This window comes from Hyperolius riggenbachi, chromosome 9 (assembly GCF_040937935.1).
Source record: "Hyperolius riggenbachi isolate aHypRig1 chromosome 9, aHypRig1.pri, whole genome shotgun sequence".
Classification (NCBI taxonomy): domain Eukaryota; kingdom Metazoa; phylum Chordata; class Amphibia; order Anura; family Hyperoliidae; genus Hyperolius; species Hyperolius riggenbachi.
Window position 1 is genome coordinate 271,383,822 of NC_090654.1, and position 23,822 is coordinate 271,407,643.

The 23,822-nt window shown below is 48.1% G+C and overlaps 1 protein-coding gene across 6 annotated transcripts in view; it reads right to left on the minus strand.

Annotated features, from left to right (window-relative positions):
- The window catches only part of FOXN3 (forkhead box N3), a 294,461-nt gene that overhangs the window by 165,563 nt on the left and 105,076 nt on the right, over positions 1-23,822 (minus strand). Inside the window, exon 1 of one of the 6 annotated variants that reach the window (XM_068252251.1) lies at positions 22,179-22,252. The exons of 2 other annotated variants lie outside the window; for them this stretch is intronic. The gene's annotated coding sequence lies outside the window, so the exon portion shown is untranslated. Of the gene's footprint in view, positions 1-1,490; positions 1,524-1,696; positions 2,005-3,325; positions 3,378-22,178; positions 22,253-23,822 lie in introns of those variants that run through there. 3 more of the 6 variants (XM_068252252.1, XM_068252250.1, XM_068252253.1) reach the window with 3 other exon arrangements.

Genomic DNA, 23,822 nt, shown 5'->3' on the forward strand with positions numbered 1-23,822 from the left:
AAATACATTTTTATACATTACTGGGGCTTCCTCCAGCCCCTCCGAACTGATTGCTCCCATGCCATCCTTGTTTGCTCGGTGAAAGCCCAGTTAGCTTGGCCAGTCGGAGCGTACTGCGCAGTGCAAAACGCTCCCAGCGGCAGAAGCAAGACAACTGCGCCTGAGCCAACTTGCCAAACTAACAGGGCTTCTACCAAACAAACGAGGAGGCGAAGGAAGGAAGGAAGACAGAATGGGAGCGATCGGTTCGGAGGAGGCTGGAGGAAGTCCCAGGTATGTATAAAACTTTTATTTTCTTACGTCTCAGTTACACTTTAAAGTAATAGAGGCAGAGGATCAGCAGGACAGCCAGGTAATGTGCATTGTTTACAAGGAAAAAAACATGGCAGCCTCCATATCGCTCTCACCTAAAGTTCCCTTCAATTCTTGGGGAAAAAAATTGCACAGGTGTGTACAGCAGCTTTCCTCTATATCCGATAAATGTCAGATCTGAATATCGGATATCTCACTCGAGTGTGATCTGAAGTGAAGGCTGCAGGTTGTATAACAGGCCTAAGCCGGTTATGTACAGAACAACATAAAACAACAACTTCATTCTAAAGTGAAGGCAACAAGAAGAGTATTTCTACATATAACTAAAGCATCTGAGCGACCTTGCTAGGGATCAACCATACCAGAACGATTACATCCAATCTGCGGAGACCGATAGCGATGTAAAACAACGCCATTCATTCGCTTTGTGCCCATACAGTCTATTAATAGATCCCTCAGCATATCGCCACCGTAATAACGAACAATTCTATTTCCTCTAATTCTAGCGCCACCAACGTCTGATCAGCAGGACACACATTGCTAAATACACCTACAGGAGCAGGCAAGGACAAACGCGCTCCAACCAAGAGAGATAATTACTGTAATCGCTCTGCGATGCAAAATATCCGTACTTGACGGTATACGGGAGGCTTCTAAGACGTGGAAATCAGATCAGTATTTCCTTATTTTGTTTTGGATAGTGCAGAGAAATGTGACGTCACCTGTTTTTATTGCCATCTGTATCCCTGTGCGGGAGATGTGATCTCACTTTCTCCATTATAAACGCAGACAGCAATAAAACACAGTCCATTTTGTGAACCTTCACTCAGGTGTCTGGACAACTTGTGTCCCCACTGTGGCCTTATTTCATCACTTCCTGCCCTTGTGACACAGGGGGGTCACCAAAACAGGAAGTCAGATGATTCCAAACTTTTACAGTCGCCCCAACGCCAAGCGCAGCGCTTCCAAAACGAAAGGAAGTTTTTCCGCCAGACTTCCTCTTTGATCACGATTCCTGTCCCCCACTAAAGAGCTTCCCCTCAGCGAAATCTTGTGGTCCCGCCCGGCGCAGGGCGCTCAGGGGAATCTCTGACGGGGACGCCAACGGCGGTAACAAATAAAACTGACAGAAGTTTTAACCCTACCCCGCACTATCCAAAACAAAGTAAGAAAGTTACAGCTGATGATGGGCGCCTCCTTCCCCCAGCGCTGCGCTCCCTTCAGGTCCCAAAAGCGTTCAGCCAATGACGGTCGCCCCCAGAAGCACAGAAATCGGCGCTGATCCATCTGGCATAACTCTTCTCTGCTTACGTAACAACAACAACAAAGCAAAAAGTAATCCAAGGGTAAAATCCACCAACGCAACGCCATAGGATTCCATTACCGGAGTCGTCAGCGAATCGGTGCATCCTGGGAAGATAGGGTTAATCCCTTAAAGACACAGCGACTGTCGTGGGTGTTGTAGCCAACGCTTCCATTCCGCAGCTGCTGGGCGAAAAAACTTTTTTTTTCTTTTCTCCTTCCTGTTTACAGTTTTTCTTCGACACAAAGGGCGAGTTCAGGGGGACACATGCTGCCTATTCATGGGGGCTTTACAGAGCCTAAGGATTGTGCAAACACAACAGTTCATGAGCAGTCAATGAAGAGGGGTTTATGGGCAGGCAGCAGTGAGCTGTCAGCATAGAGGAGGGAGGGGAGAGAGAGAGGGAGGGAGGGAAGGAGGGGGTGGATGACACATAATGTACTCTGGACTGATATACTGCAACGCACTTATTTACTGTATTCACCCTCCTCTCCCATTGGCCGGGGCTCCAGTCAATCCTGGTTGCTAGGAGACCACACAACTGCTGATCTTCCTCCATATTTTGCCATGTAGCAATGGCTGGGGAAATGTGGGAGGAGGGGTAATGGGGGGGTTATTTAGGAGACAGGAGTCTCTGTGCAATGAACGCAGCAGCTGCCAGACAGACAAGCTACAGCTAGACGCACTGATGTCCCTTCCCTGTTCCAAGAGGTTCAGCAGCAGCGGATGCAACTTTTTTTTAAGGCAACTAACTTGCTGAAAGTTTCCAGAGTTGGCAGGGAGGTGGAAAACTTGTCATGGGGGTCTGGGGTGGGTGCCTGGGGCAATGACAGGAGTAAAAGGGGCTCCAAGGAGACAGATTATGAGCTGCCCCTGTACCCCATATATAAGCAGCAGGGGGCCTGTATATAATTGTTTGGGGGGGGGGGGGGGTGCAGATGGAACAAGTTCCTGTGTTTCATTGTTGAGGGGGGGCGGGGGGTTGTTCAGAGGGTGAAAAGACAAAGTAAACACATTGCAGTGGACCAGGGAAAGCTTCATTATGCCCCCAAAAAATACCCCCACGTAATATGACCAACAAGGCCCTATAAGGCAGTATATTGCACCCACAGTCATATAAGTGTCATGCAGGGTGCAATATATGCCAGGTGCCCCGGGGGTGATGATTGCACCCAGCAGATCCCCCCACAATCATCATGGCACACTGGGAGGATGTAATAATGAGGTAAACATATGCTAGGTGTCCTGGGGCAGTGACTGCACCCAGCAAATCCCCCCACAATCATCATGGCACACTGGGAGGCTGGAGGGTGCAATAAAAGGGCAAACATATGCCAGGGGCCCTGGGGCAATGACTGCACCCAGCAGATCCCCCCACAATCCTAAAGGCACACTGGGGGGCTGTCAGGAAGGTGATAGGGGTGCCCACTGCCCAGTCACTCACACAGAGGGCAGGACAGAGATAAACACAGATGCCAGGCGCAGGGGTGACAGCTGTGCCTAGTGCAATCAGAGTGCGGCCAGGGGGCGCTGGCAGTGGGTGCAGATGGCACAACAAGGAGTTATACACATGCCAGTGCAGGGTGGCAGCTGTGCCCGGTACAGGCAGGCACTGGCCTGGGGACACGGGGGAAAGCTGCCCCAGGGGTGTAGGCAGGATGCCCCCCCCCCCCCCCCGGGAGTCCTCCCCCCTCACCCTCTGCCACTTACCTGGCAGTGCAGAGTCACCGCGCGGGGGCACAGGGATGCAGCACGTGGCCGGGGGCTGCACAGGAGGAGGAGGAGGGAAGGAGGGGGAGGGGAGAGCCCGGGGGGAGGAGGAGTCTAACGAGGGGGGGGCAAGCGAGGTGAGGAGGGGACACTGCGGGGGCACTTAACCCCTTCCGTCCCACTGAGAGTGAGAGCTGCGATCCTGCAAGAACAATAATACAGCGCAGCACTGTATCTGCAAAACACCCTATATTACATTGAGATTGAGTCCCTACACACAGCGCGATAATGCATCGACGTATGATCTGATACAGATCGCTCGGCGACTGCAGATCACTAAAATCGCTAACCACTAGCGATTTGCTGTACCGTTTTCCATGGGTAATTTTTCCGCGAATTAACGAAGAAAAATCACTACAAATTCACGTTTTTGGAGCGATCGCGATTAGCATTTCTATATATGCTAATGGCGATCGCTCCAAAATCTACGGAAAATGCTGCATGTAAGGGCCCTTTCACACCTAAGCGGGAATCGTGCGATTCCCGCTAATCGCTAAAGCACTAACGTTTTTTAAAAACGCTAGTGCTATATTAGTCTATGGCAGTGTTCACACTTGAGCAATTAGCGATAATCGCGGGTGTTCCGCGATTATTGCTAATCGCAAACGTGTTGCATGCAGCATTTTTCTGGCGATTTAGGAGCGATCGCCATTAGCATATATAGAAACGCTAATCACGATCGCTCCGAAAACGCGACGTTGTACATTGATTTTTCCACGTTAAATCGCGAAAAAAATCACCCACAGAAAACTCTGCAAATCGCTAGTGGTTAGCGATTTTAGGTGTGAATGGGCCCTAACATGTTTGCGATTAGCGATAATCGCGGAACGCCCAAGATTATTGCTAATCGTTTAAGTGTGAATACTGCCATAGACTAAAATAGCTCTAGCGTTTTTTAAAAACGCTAGCTCTTTAGCAATTAGCTAAGGTGAACGAGCCCTGAGGCCTTGATACCACTACAAAACGCTATTGCTAATCGCAATCGCTAGCGTTTTGTAAGCGATTTCATGAGCGTTTTTAGTAGCGATTTTAAAAAATTTAAGGTTTTTGTCAGCAATTGTGTAGCGATTAGCGTTTTTAATTCTGATTGGTCCTTTCAATTAATTTTAATTTTTTTGCAGTGTGCAGTAACTTCAAAACGCTAGCAAAATCGCTCTGTGTAGGTTTTGATGAGCGATTAGGCCAGTGTTTATATACTTTACATTGCAGAAACGCTAAAGATGCTGCATGTCCTGCGTTTTGCGATTTGGTATTCGCAATCGCTCCAGTGGAATTTGGCCCTTCCATTAACATTAGCTGAGCGTTTAGGGAAATCGCTAGCGGTTTGAATCGCTCCCTAAACGTTAAGAAAATCGATCTAGTGGATTCCAGCCCTAAAGACCTATATCCAGGATGGGATTTTTCAAACGATTTGTCGGACGACCGGCAACTTTTTGGCCGACTAGCGATCCGTTCCGCGACAGTGAGACCACGCAAGGTCAGATTGGGGCTCCGTCTGCCAGGGAAAAGTTTCCACTAGGTGTAACCAATTCATGCTCGGTACACACGATTCATTTTCCTGTCCGATCGAAGGGTTATCTGCCAGAAAGTTGTACCGTGTGTGCATGTCCACACTGCTCCCGATTGATCACGGGGTCGATTTTCCCATGATAACTTCGGGAAAAGCGTTCCTGTTATGAAATGGGAGCAGATCGGACTCCCATCTGATACCCATCCGATTGATGGGAATTGAACAGCACGGTGGCAGAGTCGTTAGCGCTCTTGCCTTGCATCCCTGGGTCCACGGTTAAAATACCAGCCAGGTCAACATCTGCAAGGAGTTTGTATGTTCTCCCTGTGTCTGCGCGGGTTTCATCCGGGCACTCCGGTTTCCTCCCACATTCCAAAAACATAAAGATAAGTTAATTGGCTTCCACCTGAAATTGGCCCTAGACTACAATACATACACTACACCGTATAGACATATGACTATGGTAGGGACTAGATTGTGAGCTCCTTCGAGGGACAGTTAGTGACAAGACAGTATACTCGGTACATCGCCGCGGAAGATGTCGGCGCTATATAAATGCTAAATAATAATAATAATAATAATAATTGAACGATTATTTCCGACAATCGGATGGGAAATTGCACCGTGTGTATTTAAGGGTTCCATAGTGCCTCCAAAATCTATGCAATAAGCTCATAAAACACGCCTGAACGCCTTCGTCCACAATAGCGGGTTGGCCAAGAATGGTTTTTAAAAAATATCCCAACGACAGTAAGGCCTGAAACACACCAGAGGAGTTTTTCTGAGCGTTTTGAGTTTTTAAATCTGCTGCTAATGTTATCCTATGTGTCTGTGCACACTGGAGCAATGAGGTTTTGTAAAAAACCCCATAGCATTACATTGGGAAGAGCTTTTGAAACCTCTAAGTAATGCTATGGGTTTTTTTATTACAAAACCTCATTGCTCCAGTGTGCACAGACACATAGGATAACATTAGCAGCAGATTTAAAAACTCAAAACGCTCAGAAAAACTCCTCTGGTGTGTTTCAGGCCTAAAATATAGTGATTATCGTCCGTGCAGATCGTTACTTTCTTGTGGATTAGTTGGAACGATGATCAGCGCTAGCTGTTCCTACCGAACAACTTACACACACAAATAACACCCGATCAACGTACTCTCGTACTTTCACACCTCCGGGCCCTCACTGTCATGCTTCCGCTAACAATCTGATCTGCGGACCATTGTTGTGCAATCACTGAATTAAAATGAGCTCCAATGTCGTTCATTTGTCGAGGTCAAGGAATGCTCGTTTTTTTACCAATGGCGATCGAGCATGTGTATGGGCCTTTATGCTGGGAATACACGATGCGCTTCTGCCGCTCGTTTCTCCTTTCGTTTTTTTTTTGCCGCTCAATACTCTTATCTTCTGCTCGTTTTTCTTATCTTTTTCCATTCACTTCCATCAGAAATCGAGCGGCATAACAATCGAACGGGAGATCGGACATGTCGGAAATGATCTATCGAACCATCTATCTGCTGCAGAAACGCATCGTGTATTCCCAGCATTAGACTTGGTCATACATGCTACAATCTGGCTGTACAATATTTTCCATATCTATGTTAAGCTAGCCATACACTGTTCAATAGGAGATCAATGAATTAGCAATAGCAAACAATAAGAAATAAGGGAGAAATGATTGATCCTTCATAAATGCAACAATCTCAACAGACAATCCATGGAACCAGTGGCGATTCATGTACTACAAAACTACACTGTCATGCGTACACACACATCCAATCTTGATTGGGCAATTTTACCACTTCCATGTAGTATGAGGGCTTACTTACGCAATCTGTTCATAGTACAGCAAAGTTCCTGGAATCTGACACCAACAAGGGTTGCCTGATCGCCAGATACATGTGCTTGCCGTTTAACTGAGCAACCGGGCCGAAATAGCACACACCAGACCCCCCCCCCCCCAGCGACGTCTTGTCCTCCGTCCAACCGGCATTGGGTCAGGTCACATGACACGCCGGCAGCCATGCACAGACGCCAGAAGCTGCTATGAGCCCTCTAAAGGCTCATACACGCATCAGACCATAGTCTTTGGAAAATGAAAGATCACAGACCAATCTTACCCCCTTCCATGTAGTATGAGAGCCATACCTACACAGTCTATTCTATGGGGCTGAACTCCCCATCAGACAGAAATCTTTGCAAGATGCTGCACACACAGATGCTGTACAGACACAAAAGATCTGTAGCTGCAAAAGCTCTGTTCCTGCCAAAAATCCATTCCTGCAAATTGCAATGATAGTCTATGAGATCTGCAGATCATCATACACACATGATTTAATTGACATTCATCTGCAGATCAGATCCACCAGGATGGAGATCTGCAGATGATTGTCTGATCTGCAGATGAATGTCAGTTAAACAAGGTGTGTATGAGGATCTGCAGATCTCATAGACTATGAATGCAATTTGCAGGAATGGATCTTTGGCAGGAACAGATATTTTGCAGATACTGATCTTTTGTGTCTGTACAGCATCTGTGTGTGCAGCATCTTGCAAAGATTTTTTTCTGATGGGGAGTTCAGCTCCATAGAAAAGACTGTGTAGAGTATGGCTCTCATACTACATGAAGGGTGGTAAGATTGGTCTGTGATCTTTCATTTTCAAAAGACTATAGTCTGATGTGTGTATGTGGCCTAAGAGCAACAGGAAGGCTACAAGATGTCGCTGGAGGCTTGGTGAGTATTTTAATGCCCACAAACACCCCCGAAACAAAGTCCCCGTTATCCCCTCAGGCATGGTTGAGACTTCCGGTTGCCAGGCGTTACAGATAATGGTGGCTATGCTGTATTCAAAGTCTGTTGGCCATCATGCTCCATGGAGATGGTAAAAACCAGGCTTTAAAGGGGCACTACTGCGAAAAACTGTAAAAATTTGAAAAATATGTGCAAACATATACAAATAAGAAGTACATTTTTTCCAGAGTAAAATGAGCCATAAATTACTTCTCCTATGTTGCTCTCACTTACAGTAATCAGTAGAAATCTGACAGAAGTGACAGGTTTTGGACTAGTCCATCTCTTCGTAGGGGATTCTCAGCAAGACTTTTATTCTTTATAAAGTTATTCCCTAAAAAGAATTTAAACAATAATGCTGGCCAGCTTCCCTGCTCGCTGCACAGTTTTTTGGCAGTTGGACAGAACAACTGCCATTTACCAAGTGCTTTTGAAAATAAATACATCCCTGAGAATTCCCTATAAAGAGATGGACTAGTCCAAAACCTGTCACTTCTGTCAGATTTCTACTACCTACTGTAAGTGACAGCAACATCAGAGAAAAGTAATTTATGGCTCATTTTACTCTGGAAAAAAACGTACTTCTTATTTGTATATGTTTGCACATATTTTACATTTTACAGTTTTTTTGCTGTAGTGCCCCTTTAAGCTAAGTACCCACGTCGCGGTTTTCCTGCCAACCGACGATTGTTTGAGCGCCAAGCAGTGGTTTCCGTGATATCACAACATGGGTACAGGCGCATGACCACACGAATGTCGCAATAACGACCATCACGGCGGATCTGATCCCTGACGACCCCCGTGCAAAGTATTGTTCATTCCGGGCGCTGCTGGAAGGCCCCCGGGGGGCAACCTTGCCATATCCCGCACCCCTGGGACAGCTTTCCCCCGTGTCCCCTGGCCAGTGCCTGCCTGTACCGGGCACAGCTGCCACCCACAGGAAGAGGCGTCGCTGACGACCATCGTCAAGGGGACGTCGCAGGGCCCATTGGGCGATGAGTACGTAGCTTTAGTTTTGCAGGCACCAGTGATAAATTGGTAAGTTATATAAAGAATGAAGTTTCTCAGAATAGATGTTTAAAGGATTCACAAATGATCAGTGGGCCATAGTCACTGAATCCTCCCATAGCAGTTATGAGGGCTGTGTTCACTTAATACACACATTCAGGGCCGGGCCGAGGCATAGGCTGGAGAGGCTCCAGCCTCAGGGCGCAGTGTAGGAGGGGGCGCACAATTCATTCAGCTGTCATTCCTAATTGTGTTTGAAGCAGAAAGAAATAAGAAAAGGGGATACATAAAAGTGACTGCAAGCCAGATAACTAGATATTAAGGTGTTGGGGAGGTTGTGGGCCCTGTGGCGCCTCTTAGTCTAATAGCAATCAGTGTGTGACGGCTGGGGTTGGAGGGGCGCACTTTGGTGTCTCAGCCTAGGGTGCTGGAGGGGACCTTGTCCCGCCTCTGAACACATTTTCTGTTGTTCTAGGAGTGGAAAAAGCATCGTTCAGAATTGTGAAGCTGCACTGTCTCCGAGCTTCTGGGAGAGAGCGACATCCTCAGAGCAGCAGCTCTGTCCAGAAACATTTCATTCCTTATAGGAAAAAAACATTCCGATCATTTCTGGCAGCCCGGCGACGCAGCGCACACAGGCCGCCCCATACGTATCTGCAGGGACCGGCCCAGCTTCAGGCCTGGCACCCGACTGCAAAACGCTCTACAAACACAACAACACTCTTCTATAAATGCATAAAATCGCATGTGTATGTTTTCAATGCGTACAGTGTGAACAAGGCTGTGTGTGTGTGTGTGTGTGTGTGTGTGTGTGTGTGTGTGTGTGTGTGTGTGTGTGTGTGTGTGTGTGTGTGTGTGTGTGTGTGTGTGTGTGTGTGTGTGTGTGTGTGTGTGTGTGTGTGTGTGTGTGTGTGTGTGTGTGTGTGTGTGTGTGTGTGTGTGTGTGTGTGTGTGTGTGTGTGTGTGTGTGTGTGTGTATAAATATATATATACGTGTACAGTAGTATAGGAGTGTGTGCGCATGTATGTGTTTGCGTGTATGTTTGCATGTGCAGTATGCGTGTGTGTGTGTACATGTTCAGTTGTGTAGGTGTGTGTGTGCGCGCATGTGTGTGTTTGCGTGCATGGTTGCATGTGCAGTATGCATGCATCCGCACGCACCTACCCTCCTGACCCCTAGGAACGTCCTGCTCCTGTCCCAGGCTGTCCGTGCTGCGCACATGCGCAGTACAAAAAAACAGATGGACACACAGACACTGATGACACAGGGACACCTGTGGTTTTATTATATAGGATTGTGAAAGTATGCAAAATGAACATTATGATTACGTGCAAATTAATTTCACAGTAGAGTGAAATTTTGCATTACAATTTTACTCATAATGCCAATTTTTTAATGTGAAATTACTACTACCGTATAAGGAATTTAAGCTCATCGCTAAGACCTGGTTCACACTTAGTTGTGGTGTTGAAGTGGTAAACGGATTCGTGAAAACAGATCTGAGCACCAGTTTTCTGTTCCGCTGCTTCCATTCCGTTTCCCCACCCAAGGTGAGAGGGATATGGAGGCTGCCATGTTTGTTTCCTTTTAAACAATACCAATTGCCTGGCAGCTCTGTTGATCTATTTGGCTGCAGTAGTGTCTGAACCACACACCAGAAACAAGCATGCAGCTAATCTTGTCAGATCTGACAACAATGTCACAAATAGAGATGTAGCGAACGGTTCGCCGGCGAACGGCTCCAGGCGAACTTTGGTGGTTCGCGTTCGCCTGCACCAGACGAACTTTTGCGGAATTTCGATTCGCCCCATAATGCACTATGAGGGTCAACTTTGACCCTCTGCATCACAGTCAGCAGGCACATTGTAGCCATTCAGGCTACACTAAACCCTGGAGCCCCACCCCCCTTATATAAGGCAGGCTCGCTGGCCATGACACTCACTCGTGTGCCTGCTGCATATAGACATAGGGAGAGCTGCTGCAGATTTTTTCTCCTCGGGAAAGATTAGTTAGGCTCTTGGCTTGCTCCTGGCTGATTGTTGTTGCTAAAATAGCACCCCTCAACAGCTCTTTTGAGAGCTAATGTTTTCCTGATGTGTTTTTTTTTTTAAACGTGTTGCTCACTGACACACATTATACAGCCCTATCTGTTGCAGCTGGACCTTGGTAATTGTTATTACTGAGCCAGCCAGGCCCTGCCTAACTATCTATACTGGGACACCTACCTATGCCTACCTAACTACTGGGGCACCTACTTACCTATACGGGACACCTACCTACCTACCTATACTAGGGGACCTACCTATACTGGGACTCCTACCTATGCCTAGCTAACTACTGAGGCACCTACCTATGCCTACCTACCTATACTGGGACTCCTACCTATGCCTACCTACCTATACTGGGTCTCCTACCTATGCCTACCTAACTACTGGGGCACCTACTTACCTATACGGGGACACCTACCTACCCACCTATACTAGGAGACCTACCTACCTATACTGGGACTCCTGCCTATGCCTACCTACCTATACTGGGTCTCCTACCTATGCCTAGCTAACTACTGAGGCACCTACCTATGCCTACCTACCAATACTGGGACACCTACCTATGCCTACCTACCTATGCTGGGTCTCCTACCTATGCCTAGCTAACTACTGGGACACCTACCTATGCCTACCTACCTATACTGGGTCTCCTACTATGCCTAGCTAACTACTGGGACACCTACCTATGCCTACCTACCAATACTGGGACTCCTACCTATGCCTACCTACCTATACTGGGACACCTACCTACCTATGCTGGGTCTCCTACCTATGCCTAGCTAACTATTGGGACACCTACCTATGCCTACCTACCTATACTGGGTCTCCTACTATGCCTAGCTAACTACTGGGACACCTACCTATGCCTACCTACCAATACTGGGACTCCTACCTATGCCTAGCTAACTACTGGGACACCTACCTATGCCTACCTACCATTACTGGGACTCCTACCTATGCCTAGCTAACTACTGGGACACCTACCTATGCCTACCTACCAATACTGGGACACCTACCTATGCCTACCTACCTATGCTGGGTCTCCTACCTATGCCTAGCTAACTACTGGGACACCTACCTATGCCTACCTACCAATACTGGGACTCCTACCTATGCCTAGCTAACTACTGGGACACCTACCTATGCCTACCTACCAATACTGGGACTCCTACCTATGCCTAGCTAACTACTGGGACACCTACCTATGCCTACCTACCAATACTGGGACTCCTACCTATGCCTACCTACCTATACTGGGACTCCTACCTATGCCTGCCTACCTACCTATACTGGGACTCCTACCTATGCCTACCTACATACAAGAATATAATAAGGTTGTTGCTTCATTGTGGACAGACCAAATTTGATCAGCTGGACAGTCACTGTTGTTTTATCATTGAGCTACCACAGCCCGGAAACCATATGGGCTGGAAAACTGCCACAGCCTGCACTCTGGCCATGTTGCGCACCAGTCCAGCACGGCCGTCACTACGCAAACAGCTGTTTGCGGTGCGTTAGGCCCGGTTCACATTAGCGGTCGCCGTCCGGAATCGCCGTGCCGGAGCCGGACCGCATGCGGAGCGGACGGAACGGACGCACGGCATAGCAATGAAAGTCTATGCGTCCGTTCACATGCGTCCGTTTCGTCCGGACCGGATCCGGACTCCGGCGTAAGATCCAACATGCGCTATTTTTTGGTCCGGCTCCTCCGGCAGCCGTATCCGGAGCGGAGCCGGACTGTTGCATCCGGCCAATACAAACCAATGAGAACCGGAGAGCGCACAACACACTGGCTATAAAATCCGGATGTTCTACCCCACTTCCTATGCGTATTGTAGCGGCGATTTTGGATGGGGACACATGGGCAAGCATTTTGGAGTGGAGCAGCAGTGACTTTACACGAGCTGGAGATGTTGGCAGTATGTCGGAGGTGGAGGTGAGTTCTAAACAGCGGAGGGCCTGATTCCACAGGTCCACCTTCTGCTGACCTCCCAGACCCCAACATTTTTATTTTATTTCTACTCTCTTTTGCCAAACGGATCCGGATCGCATCCTGATGCACACCTGATGCAACCTGACCGGATCCGGATCGGATCAGAACCGTACGGTTCCGATCCGGATCCGGTCAGGTCATCCGGTCCGTTTGGCAGAAAACCGCAAGTGTGAACCGGGCCTTGCACAGTGAGTTTAGTGTTTCAGTGTGAAGCAGAACTCTAATTACACTCCCTGATTGATGTATACACATGCAAGATGTTTGAAAGCACTTTAGGCCTGCAATTTAGCATTCAATGTGATTTCTGCCCTTAAAACGCTGCTTTGCGTCAAATCCAGATTTTTCCCCGGGACTTTGGGCATGTATCCCACTCCGCCATGCCCCCCTCCAGGTGTTAGACCCCTTGAAACATCTTTTCCATCACTTTTGTGGCCAGCATAATTTTTTCTATTTTTCAAAGTTCGCCTCCCCATTGAAGTCTATTGCGGTTTGTGAACTTTTCCACGAACCGAGCCTTCTGCGAAGGTTCGCAAACGGGGTTTGCAAACCGAAAATCGGAGGTTCGCGACATCACTAGTCACAAACACCGGATCTGCTGCATGCTTGTTTAGGATCTAGGGCTAAAAAAGTATTATGCTGATAATACACAATGAGATTTTTCTTTTGGCAGATTTACTGGCTGATCAATTTTCAGATGGCTCTTGCTTTGAATCTCATTCAATACACAGTGTATTTACATCTCATGTAAGTCGCTTGTAGGGGCAACAAAATGTCTTAAATGCAAAGTGATGTCTAAACCGGTCTCACTTTCCTTCCTGTACTCCGGCAGATCGATGGTCTTCCATTGAACAATCTCCCGGCAAAGTGCGAGAGGAGAGACGCCCCGGAGAACGTGGCGGTTACCAAAGAACAATCGGAAACAAACGAGCTTGTTGTAGAAAGCGTGCGCGGCAGATGGACCTCTGAATAGAGGTGATCCGTCCGGCCAGGAATCCCCAACTGACAAACGCATTTTCCATACGCAGGAGGCCGGCGAGGTGACGGACGCACGAGAGCTCTCACCGCTCCTCAAAAGGTGACTAATGAGCTGATTCATAGCGCCTATAAATTATTCAGATCTCTTCTTCTGATGATTATCCGCAAGGAAAGTGTACAGAGGCCGGACTACAACTCTGTGCGAGATCTTCAGTCACTGGCAGCAATGCAGGAACCACGCAGGAGCCATGTGACTGCATATGCAGCAGGAACCACGCAGGAGCTCACGTGTACCATGTGACTGCATATGCAGCAGCAACCACGCAGGAGCTCACGTATACCATGTGACTGCATATGCAGCAGGAACCACGCAGGAGCTCACATGTACCATGTGACTGCATTTGCAGCAGCAACCACGCAGGAGCTCATGTATACCATGTGACTGCATATGCAGCAGGAACCACGCAGGAGCTCACGTGTACCATGTGACTGCATATGCAGCAGGAACCTCGCAGGAGCTCACGTATACCATGTGACTGCATATGCAGCAGGAACCACGCAGGAGCTCACGTGTACCATGTGACTGCATATGACGCAGGAGCTCACGTGTACCATGTGACTGCATATGCAGCAGGAACCACGCAGGAGCTCACGTGTACCATGTGACTGCATATGCAGCAGGAACCACGCAGGAGCTCACGTGGACCATGTGACTGCATATGCAGCAGGAACCACGCAGGAGCTCACGTATACCATGTGACTGCATATGCAGCAGGAACCACGCAGGAGCTCACGTGTACCATGTGACTGCATATGCAGCAGGAACCTCGCAGGAGCTCACGTGTACCACATGACTTCATATGCAGCAGGGACAAAGCTGAGGTGTTGTAGGGGCCCACTAGAGTGAATCCAGCTGCGCTTTGGGATCGGCCGCAATTCCAAAAGGCGCTATGCCAATCAGAGCTGGATCATCCACAAGGCATGTTAGGCAGCTGCCTGGGGCCTGGGCTCTGCATAGGGAGGGAGGCACTAGTGGAGGGAAGTGAGCCGCCTTTCTATCATCAGGCGCCGGCACGAACCTTCAGTGCCTTATGGTAAATCCGGCTCTGCCAATGTGCAAAATCACTTGAATTGTTGTACAAAGTGTTTTTGCAGCACTTTTACTACCCAGAAACAATCGCACCCAAAGTGCTTTTTGAAGGATCAATCTGATTGAAAATCGCAATCGGTTTACAGATTGCTAAAACGAAAATCAGTTCTAAGGGCTCTTTCACACTAAGAGCTGATCCGAGCGTTTTGCCGGATTGCTCCTAGATTGCGTTTAAAAAGGTAACATGCAAGTCTATTTGACTTTCATGTTAACTTTCACATTAGACGAAGCGTTCCAGAGCGTTACGTTGTAACGCATCTGGACGCTTCGTAACGTCCAGCCGCAGCGTTCTACCGTTGGATAAATTATAACTACCGGCGCTTATCAGTGTCGCACCACAACTTCCCGCGTTCACGCTGCAGGTCCTATCCCGTGCATGAAATCGGTTTGTGCACGCGTTCAAAGATGGCTCCCTGCACACGGCAACTTTACCAGAGTTCCCTGCATCAGGCCCCTAATGTCTAATCTTCTAGTAATCTAACAGTGTAAAGGTAGCCGGGGGCAAACTCAGGATTTTAAAGGGGGGGAATTCCTGAAAGGTCTCCCTCAGTCACGCACAATACAGTATAATAACATGGTAGGACACCATGCTGGGTACACATAATGCAATTTCCCATCCGACCGAAAATGGGATCAATGAGGAGCAGTTTGGATACAGATAATAATGAGGACAGCCGACATTGTTAATGAAGGGAAAAGTGAGGCTGTGCTCATACCTGGCTCTTTTAAAGGGAACCTAAACTGAGAAGGATATGGATTTTTCCTATTAAAATAATACCAGTTGCCTGACTCTCCTGCTGATCCTGTGTCTCTTAACACTTAACCACGGCCCCTCAACAAGCATGCACATCAGGTGCTCTGACTGAAGTCAGACTGGATTATCTGCATGCTTGTTTCAGGAGTGTGATTCATCCACTACTGCAACGAAAGAGATCAGCAGGATGCCAGGCAACTGGTATTGTTTAAATGGAAACATCCATATCCCTCTCAGTTTAAGTTCCCTTTAAGTTCCCCAGAGCTGCTCCGTGCTCTGTACACACGCTGCTGCTCCGTGCTCTGTACACACGCTGCTGCTCCGTGCTCTGTACACACGCTGCTGCTCCGTGCTCTGTACACACGCTGCTGCTCCGTGCTCTGTACACACGCTGCTGCTCCGTGCTCTGTACACACGCTGCTGCTCCGTGCTCTGTACACACGCTGCTGCTCCGTGCTCTGTACACACGCTGCTGCTCCGTGCTCTGTACACACGCTGCTGCTCCGTGCTCTGTACACACGCTGCTGCTCCGTGCTCTGCACACACGCTGCTGCTCCCTGCTCTGCACACACGCTGCTGCTCCATGCTCTGCACACACGCTGCTGCTCCATGCTCTGCACACACGCTGCTGCTCCATGCTCTGCACACACGCTGCTGCTCCATGCTCTGCACACACGCTGCTTCTCCATGCTCTGTAAACATGCTGCTGCTCCATGCTCTGCACACACGCTGCTGCTCCATGCTCTGCACACACGCTGCTGCTCCATGCTCTGTACACACGCTGCTGCTCCATGCTCTGCACACACGCTGCTGCTCCATGCTCTGCACACACGCTGCTGCTCCATGCTCTGCACACACGCTGCTGCTCCATGCTCTGCACACACGCTGCTGCTCCATGCTCTGCACACACGCTGCTTCTCCATGCTCTGTAAACATGCTGCTGCTCCATGCTCTGCACACACGCTGCTGCTCCATGCTCTGCACACACGCTGCTGCTCCATGCTCTGTACACACGCTGCTGCTCCATGCTCTGCACACACGCTGCTGCTCCATGCTCTGCACACACGCTGCTGCTCCATGCTCTGCACACACGCTGCTGCTCCATGCTCTGCACACACGCTGCTGCTCCATGCTCTGCACACACGCTGCTGCTCCATGCTCTGCACACACACTGCTGCTCCATACTCAGTACACACACTGCTGCTCCATGCTCTGTACACACGCTGCTGCTCCATACTCAGTACACACACTGCTGCTCCATGCTCTGTACACACGCTGCTGCTCCATGCTCTGCACACACGCTGCTGCTCCATGCTCTGTAAACATGCTGCTGCTCCATGCTCTGGACGCACGCTGCTGCTCCATGCTCTGTACACACGCTGCAGCTCCATGCTCTGTAAACATGCTGCTGCTCCGTGCTCTGGACGCACGCTGCTGTTCCGTGCTCTGTACGCACGCTGCTTCTCTGTGCTCTGAACGCACGCTGCTTCTCCGTGCTCTGCACACGCTGCTGCGCCATGCTCTGTACACATGCTGCTGCTCCATGCTCTGCACACACGCTGCTGCTCCGTGCTCTGTACGCACGCTGCTGCTCCGTGCTCTGTACGCACGCTGCTGCTCCGTGCTCTGTACGCACGCTGCTGCTCCGTGCTCTGTACGCACGCTGCTGCTCCGTGCTCTGTACGCACGCTGCTGCTCCGTGCTCTGTACGCACGCTGCTGCTCCGTGCTCTGCACACACGCTGCTGCTCCGTGCTCTGCACACACGCTGCTGCTCCGTGCTCTGTACGCACGCTGCTGCTCCGTGCTCTGTACACACGCTGCTGCACCTTGCTCTGTATACACTCTGCTGCTCCATGCTCTGTACACACACTGCTGCTCCATGCTCTGTACACACACTGCTGCTCCATGCTCTGTACACACACTGCTGCTATATCGAAAGTCACCTGTAGCTGGGAAAGAGAGGGGGCGGTGTTGTGAGCTGCAGGATACCTGCAGATATTCAGGTGTCTCAACTTGTGCATGTCCCCAGACACTGCACCGACCCTGGTCTGAGTTGGGATTCTGGGCAGCTGTTATCCACCCCTGCATTTACCTATAGTAGCCATTCATCTAGTGATGATTGGCAGATTCGACCACAGATCTCTCTCTGATCGAATCGGATTAGAACCCTAATGTACCAGCCTTTAGATGTGACTCCAGAACAAAAACCTGGCATTAACCCAGAACCCACATGGGCCAGTGTAAAGCCTAGTACACACTAGCAATTTTGATTGGCCAATGATTGGTCAATTTTACCACCTCCATGTAGTATGAGGGCCAAACAGATTTTCAATTCTATGCAGATTATATAGGTAAATGGTCATACTACATGGAGGTGGTAAAATTGACCAATGATTGGCCAATCAAAATTGCTAGTGTGTACTAGGGATGCTCATTCGGATTCCGCGGAAATGCAATTTCCGAAATTCCGATCGGAAATTGCATTTCCGCATCGGAATGCGGAAATAGGTAATGTAAGTGCCGTAGGCGGATTTCCGCCGCAAATCGCGGAAATTTCCGCCGGAAATCGCGGAAATTCCACCCGACTTTAACATCGATTTTCTCAAAAACTATAAGGTCTTTTTGAAAACTTTTTTTTGCATCTTGTTCACAAGATTCGGTTTAATAAACCCTGAAAATTTGGTGTTTCTAGGACTTAAGGGGGCTTTGTTATTAACTATTAAAGTCCGTGGATTTTTACTGTAATGTAAAATGCAGAAAATCTGCATCTGCCTATTTTCTGCATTTTATATTACAGTAAAAATCCGCCGACTTTAGCAGTTAATAGCAAAGCCACCGTAAGTCCTAGAAACACCAATTTTTTAGGGTTTATTAAACAGAATCTTCTGAACAAGATGCAAAAAAAAGTTTTCAAAAAGACCTTATAGTTTTTGAGAAAATCGATGTTAAAGTCGGGCGGAATTTCCGCGATTTCCGGCGGAAATTCCGCATTGGAATGCGGAAATTGGTAGCGGAAGGCGGAATCGGTAATCGGTACATGACGGAATGCGGATTTACCGCGGAATCGGAAATTGGCATTCCGACCATCCCTAGTGTGTACTAGCCTTAAGGCTCTGTTCACACCTGCAGCCAGATCACATGCGGCCAGTGGGAGCGCGCAGTGTAGTGTCCTCCCCGATGGTGTGCTGTGGTCCAGCTGCACCCTGGAGCTGATGCGTTTCCACCACAGGCTATATGGGGAATGCCTCCGCCTGGCCATGATTGTCGCGGAATGCATCCATTGCAGAGTGACAAGTGTGAGCGGCTCCTGTATATAAAATAGAAGCCGTTTACTGTCAGGTTTGCAAAGAACATACAAAAAATGGCCGCTCTCCACTCTAGTGGGAACACAGCCTTGTAAAGCGCATGTTGGGAGTAGTGGGTAACCAATGTGGAGTTTATCCTGCTTTGGACAAAGACAAGTACCTGGTCTATGGGGGCTTCTCTTTGCAGGTGTTGGAGGAGGGGCTCTTGCATTGAATGGTGGAATAACACAGTAAAGAGACACAATACATTGACAGGTGAACAGCTGATATTTGTACACAGAGCAGAACTGAGAGAGACAGGAGCAAACACTCTGCTGCTAATTATCCTGACTCTGCACAGCAAACACACATCAATGGAGAAAGATTCATCACCTAGACAAAGCATTGTGTTATTAAGGTGTACCTGCAGTAAGTATACAGCAGGGGTGTGTCAAACTCAAATACAAAGTGGGCCAAACACTGTACACTGGGACCTAGTCACAGGGCAACCTCAATGTCTACTGGCCACCTTCCTCCCTTATTAAGTTCCCTAGTGTCTAGTGGTCCTCCCTCCCCTATACAGTTCCCTGGTGTCTAGTAGCCCCATCCTCCCCTATACAGTTCCCTGGTGTCTAGTAGCCCCATCCTCCCCTATACAGTTCCCTGGTGTCTAGTGGTCCTCCCTCCCCTATACAGTTCTCTGGTGTCTAGTAGCCCCATCCTCCCCTATACAGTTCCCTGGTGTCTAGTGCTTTCCCGCTACCTCCCCCATATGGCTTCCTTGGTGTTCTAGGGCTTTACCTCCAATATAGCTTCCTGGAATAATTCTGCATATTAACTCATTGCCCATACAATTCTATAGGCCTGTTCACAGTACTGTGTTGTAACTGATCACGTTATTCTAACTCACTGCATGCAGGCTTTGCATTAAAGTCTATGTCCGGTCTATATTGCAGTTCACACTCACTACGCATGCGTTATACAACTGACCACTGTGAACCCAGCCTAAGGCCTCATTCAGACGATACGCTCTGCCATGCGCATTTTGATGCATGTATAGCGTGTAACACGCAAGAACACTAGAAGGGCATAGACAGCCCTTCTACCGTTCCCATCATTTGCGCTGCGCAGCAGTGCGGTGCGCTATCACACTGCGCATGCATTTTTTTGGGAATCGCAGCGCTGACCCATTCACTGTAGTGAATGGGATCTGCAGCGCATAGTAGCGCAGATGGCATGCGATCATACGCGTTGCGTGTCGATCGCACAGTCATCTGCGCTAAATGATCTGAGCGAGGCCTAAGGCTACGTTCACAGTACCAACACGTGTTGTGTTGCTACACAACGCAGCTAAAATGCAAAGTAGCAAGTAATGTGGTTGCGGTGGCATGCGACGTAACGGAGGCATAACAATCAAAATTGCATCATAGGTGTGCAACGTTTGTGTCGCACATTTGAGAGCATAAAGCCCCGCCTTTTTAAAAACAAATGTGTGCATATGCAATGGCTATAACCTAGTGCAACGCAGCGCAAAAATTCAAACATGCAAGCGTTAACATAGACTAACATTGAGCGCGTCAACGCATAATTTGCATAAATGCAGAGCAGGATGTGCGTTATTTTTACAGACCCTGTTGACGCGCATCGCACCCCATGCACTGTGAATATCGCATTGACTTTTCATTGCTGTGCGATAATCTCCATTAAAAAAACCTCCGTCATGACGCAATGTAACTGAGCACTGTGAGCGTAGCCTGAAGCACTCCTGAGCAGAGAGGGATATAGAGGCCGACATATTTATTTCCTCTTAAAGGGTCACTATGGTGCAAAATTATACAATTTTAAATATGTGGAAACATAAACAAATAAGTACGTTTTTTCCAGAGTAAAATGAGCCATAAATTACATCTCCTATGTTGCTGTCGCTTACAGTAGGTAGTAGAAATCTGACAAAAGTGACAGGCTTTGGACTAGTCCATCTCTTCATTCTTAGCAAGGCTTTTATTCTTTATAAAGATATTCCCTAAAAAGGATTTGAACAATGATGCTGGCCAGCCTCCCTGCTCGCTGCACAGTTTTTTGGCAGTTGGACAGAACAACTGCCATTCACTAAGTGCTTTTGAAAATAAATCGATCCCTGAGAATCCTCAATGAAGAGATGGGCTAGTCCAAAACCTGTCACTTCTGTCAGATTTCTACTACTTACTGTAAGTGACAGCAACATAGGAGAAAAATAATTTATGGCTCATTTTACTCTGGAAAAAACATACTTCTTATTTTTTTATGTTTGCACATATTTTAAATTTTACAATTTTTCGCCATAGTGCCCCTTTAAACAATGCACATTTCCTGCTGTCTTGCTGATCCTGTCTTCAATACTTTTAACCTTAGCCCCGGAGCAAGCATGAAGATCACATGTTTCTGACTGACATCTGACTGGATTAGCTGCGTGCTTGTTTCAGGTGTGTGATTCAGACACTACTGCAGCCAGGGCTGCCATGCAACTGGTGTTGCTTAAAAGGAAATAAATATGGCAGCCTCCATATACCTCTCACTTCCGGTGTCCTTTACACACTTGCAAATCAGCATATAAAAAAGCATGTATGAGCGCACATCAGCACACTAAAGAAGCACTGTCGCGAAAATCTTAAAATTTAAAACATATACAAATAAGAAGTACATTTCTCACAGAGTAAAATGAGCCATAAATGACTTTTCTCCTATGTTGCTGTCACTTACAGTAGGTAGTAGAAATCTGACATTACCGACAGATTTTGGACTAGCCCATTTTCTCATAGGGGGGGTTCTCAGGGTTTTCTTTATTTTTAAAAGCATTTAGTGAATGGCAGTTGCTCCGTCCAACTGCCAAAATAGTGTGCAGCGAGCAGGGAGGCTGGCCAGCATCTTTGTATTAATAATTTTCAAGGAATGTCTTTATACGGAATAAAGGCCATGCTGAGAATCCCCCATGAAGAGATGGACTAACCCAAAACCTATCGGTAATGTCAGATTTCTACTACCTACTGTAAGTGACGCAACATAGGAGAAAAGTAATTTATGGCTCATTTTACTCTGGGAGAAATGTACTTCTTATTTGTATGCGTTTTAAGATTTTTCACGACAGTTCCTCTTAAGAACATTTTTCCTTTGGTGTAAGAATACACAGCTCTTCTCAGCAGTCATAAACAGTTCATTTGTTCCCCAGCAAGTCCTGTTACGGAACAAACAAGCCAACCAAACAACAGTCGTCCTCGCTAAACAGCAGCACTCAGTTTACCGTCATTGATGAAGGCGGAGCAGATTCCGCAGCGGTCTGGCCAACGGATGTCCGCAGTCGTGTGCCGACAGATCCCGGCCCGGAGGAGAGACGGAAACAAGTTCCAACTTTTCCCAGCGCTGCCACCGGAGCCTCACATTGCTGAAGGGTGTTGCCAAGGTGTATAGAGTTACCTGGTCACATGTCCTGCCCCGATAACCTGTCTGGTGACATCAGCCGCCTCTCCCCTCCCTGACCCTGCATGGGAATCGCTGGATGACCCCGGGCCACCCCTCCTCCTCCCCCAATCACCACTGCCAAGGACAACAAAACCAGAGGAGCATGGAGGCTGCCAGTGCTGTCTCCCATTTACAAATGCTACCGATCGGCTCTAGAGATGGCCAATGAGGTGCTCAGAACTATGGTGTAAACTGTATGCAGCTTGCAACTGCTCCAGTAAAAGGACACCTGAAGTGAGAGTGATATGGAGGCTGCCATATTTATTTCCTTTAAAAAAAAAAAGTCCTGCTGATCCTCTCTGCCTCTAATACTTTTAGCCCTAGCCCCTGAACAAGCATGCAGCAGATCAGGTGTTTCTGACATTATTGTCAGATCTGACAAGATTAGCTGCATGCTTGTTTCTGGTGTTATTCAGACACTACTGCAGCCAAATAGTCCAGCAGGGCTGCCAGGCAACTGGTATTGTTTATAAAAGAGACAAATATGGCAGGCAGCCTCTATATTCTTCCCATTACAGTTGTCCTTTAAAGGGAACCTAAACTGAGAAGGATATGGATTTTTCCTTTTAAAATAATACCAGTTGCCTGAATCGCCTGCTGATTCGGTGTCTCTAATACTTTTAGCCACAGCCCCTGAACAAGCATGCAGATCAGGTGCTGTGACTGAAGTCAGACTGGATTAGCTGCATGCTTGTTTCAGGGTGTGATTCAGCCACTATTGCAGTCACAGAGATCAGCTGGACTGCCAGGCAACTGGTATTGTTTAACAGGAAACATCCATATCCCTCTCTGTTAAGGTTGCCTTTAAAGGTTCCAACCAGGAAGGAACTAAGGCAATAATGGGTTCCCTCTCACTTACATTCATTGACAAAGGGTTTTTGGGAATCGCAGGCGATCATCGGTGATCCCAAAATGCTGCCAAAAATGCAGCCCTTCATCCGATTGACATATGTTTACATACATCATTGTTTGGTCAGCTGATCCCAAAGGGGTCCTGACGGAGGAGTGTGACAATCTTGAACCAATTATACTGAGAGGAGCGAACGCCTAAGGGTAGGGTCTGAAGAAAACGCATGCAAAAACACACATAATGATGGTCTATGGGCAGCACAATAAATGCATTAATATGCATTTTTCAATGTGTTTTTAAAGCCAATGTGTACCGATTTAAAAAAAATAAAAGTCAGATACTCACCTAAGGAGAGGGAAGGCTCGGTCCTAATGAGCCTTCCCTCTCCTCTCCTGGTGCCCAGTCCCGCTCAGGATCCCCCGTTGCAGTATTCGACCAGTTTGGTCAAATACTGCCGCTTCAGAAGTCTTCGGGAGTACTCGGGCTCCCGAAGACGGGCCGCTCCATACTGCGCATGCGCGAGTGCCCACTCTGACGCACTCGCGCAGGCCTATGACGCACTCGCGCATGCGCAGT